The 2,500-nt window shown below is 35.1% G+C and overlaps 1 protein-coding gene across 1 annotated transcript in view; it reads left to right on the top strand.

The window, feature by feature from the left end:
* LOC137634943 (calcitonin gene-related peptide type 1 receptor-like) overlaps positions 1–2,500 on the top strand; it is a 223,676-nt gene that overhangs the window by 198,443 nt on the left and 22,733 nt on the right.

Consider the following 2,500-nt stretch of genomic DNA (forward strand, 5'->3'; position numbering starts at 1 on the left):
TTGTGAGCAAATGACGTGTAGTCTAGGGAAGCGTATAGGTAGACCTGCTGAGTCATCCGCAATCATTGCCTGGCCCTTCCTGGTCCTACCTTCAGTAAAGAGGAGGCTTGGGCAATGATCATAATCAATATATATATATATATATATATATATATATATATATATATATATATATATATATATATATATATACATATGTGTGTGTGTATGGTTAGCCTCTAGGTCATTGTCCTGCTAGAGTACTATGACTATCCCTGCCTCTGCCATTCATGAGCAGCCTTTAAAACCTTTTAAACAGGACAAGCCATGTTCTAACAGGCGATAATAAAACGAAATAGGAAACTCCAGAGAGAAGACTGATAAACCATTCTTCTAGCGGAAAAAAAAAAAAAAAAAAAAAAACATCCTTTGATATATGGTCAAAGTTATAAAGAAAGTTCCTTTTTTATTTCATCCAGCAAGGAAGATGAAAGCCACCCAAATTACCTTTGGAAGATAAATACCGAAAGACAAACACTACTTCGAACTTCCGTAAATGACTTAGCTCGTTGTCTGGACTACAGAGGAAAGTAGCCTCATTTCATCTTGATCTGATTATGTAAATTATGTAAGAGTGGAAGTACTCGGGTGAAACGAGGCCCCTTAAAGTGAATCCCTTCCGTTATCCTCTTATCAGACTATCCTTGATGCTAACGGAGTTTGCAGAGCCAGGCCAAATTAGTTAATGTAAGGATAAGAAGTGATTATGATTTCATTTTCTCAATGTGGTATTAGAGCTACGGTGTGCATAATGTAGAGCTTATAAGCCGAAGGCTATCGTTAGTCATATACATATATGTATGAATATATCCATCAAATGAAAGTTATTCCAGACGAATGGAGGATCGGAAATTGGCTGTGAATCTTAAAGGGATGTAAATTACCCCTTAAGACCGCACTGTTACATTGGACCCGGAATGAAGTTACAAAACCAAAATTGTTTTCTTTTTTTTATTCTGGAGAACTGCTAAACCATAGAACATTTTTTCATTAATTAACGTGATACACATTCGGTAACCTCTTACTTGTAGGTTTTTCTGATGGAGTCTACATAAACAGCTAACGGTTTTTTTAATAAAGAACCAATATGCAGATAAAAAAAAAAAACAATATTACTTACGAAAATCAAAATATAGCTTAATGTAGCAAGTTATCACTGATCAGGGACAGATTTGAATTAGACGCGTGAGGTACATTTGACTAAATTTCCATAGTAGTTAGTAATTAACTTGAAATGATGTCTATATATCCTTAACTGAGACGTGGATTACGAATTTCATTAATTAACACAGGTGAACTTAATGATGTTCTGAAGTAGCTAAATGAATGAGGAACACTTGGAACCTAAATCTGAAGTGCTCAATAATGTGCCTAAAAATCCAAATATCTAAAGACAGTTAAACATAATAACTTCGTTTTGATTATTGATTTTTCAGTTATAGGCAACGCATATCTTACAAAAGATATATTTCAAGGATATATTTATGTTAAAACAACGGAGATTCGAGATCTCAAACCATTGTTCTTAACCTTCAAACTGATTTATATCTTAGGCTCTACCTAAAGAAATGATAATGTGAAGTGATGCATAACTTAGTCTCAGAAATTCTGACTAACTTATGAGTATTATATTGAGATAAGCCAATCCCTATGCTCTCTCTCTCTCTCTCTCTCTCTCTCTCTCTCTCTCTCTCTCTCTCTCTCTCTCTCTCTCGAATTCACGTCCAGAGAGGAATTAAAAACGTACGTTACTTAGGAATCGTGTGTTACTATTAACCTCGGAATTGAATTGAGAACAAGGCTGATAATATGTTCTTGCAGGACCTAAAATATTTGTGTATCGTAAGCAATCTTAAGTATTTAGAGTATCATCCAGCGTAATTTGCGTTAATTGTCAAATCCACGGATTAATCCCACTTCGAAAATAAAAGATATCTTCAGTTTCTTCTTGAAAGCCTTTATATCATCAGTGCTCCGCAGGTCTAGTGGGAGCTTGTTATACCTTGTGTTATACAACCTTGGGGACGCATATTTCAAAGTTCTGGAGCCCACAGTCGAGGTGCATCTTGGCTCCAATAACTTGGAACCATTCGTAATTCTCGTGTCAACAAGATATGTTGGTTGCACGGTGTGCAGAAATTAACTATGATATATTGAACGTTGAGTTCTGATAATTCTAAGATTCATTACACCTATATAAAAATATAAATGGGACCGAGACAGAAAAGAAGAGAAAGCTAATAATAACAACTATAAGTGATTAGTGTTCTGCAGGCATGTTAACCATCATATAATTTATGAGGTAGTTCTCACTCCACTCGTTGAGATAATACCGCAAGAGAATTATTGGGTACTTGGACTGTTTAGGTACGACTCATTTTTTTCATTGCCTACTACACATACACCGAATAGTCCGGACTATTTTTTTTCTTTTTTTTTTTTTTGCACTTTCTCCTCATTC

The sequence above is a fragment of the Palaemon carinicauda genome, chromosome 45, assembly GCF_036898095.1.
Source record: "Palaemon carinicauda isolate YSFRI2023 chromosome 45, ASM3689809v2, whole genome shotgun sequence".
Classification (NCBI taxonomy): Eukaryota; Metazoa; Arthropoda; class Malacostraca; order Decapoda; family Palaemonidae; genus Palaemon; species Palaemon carinicauda.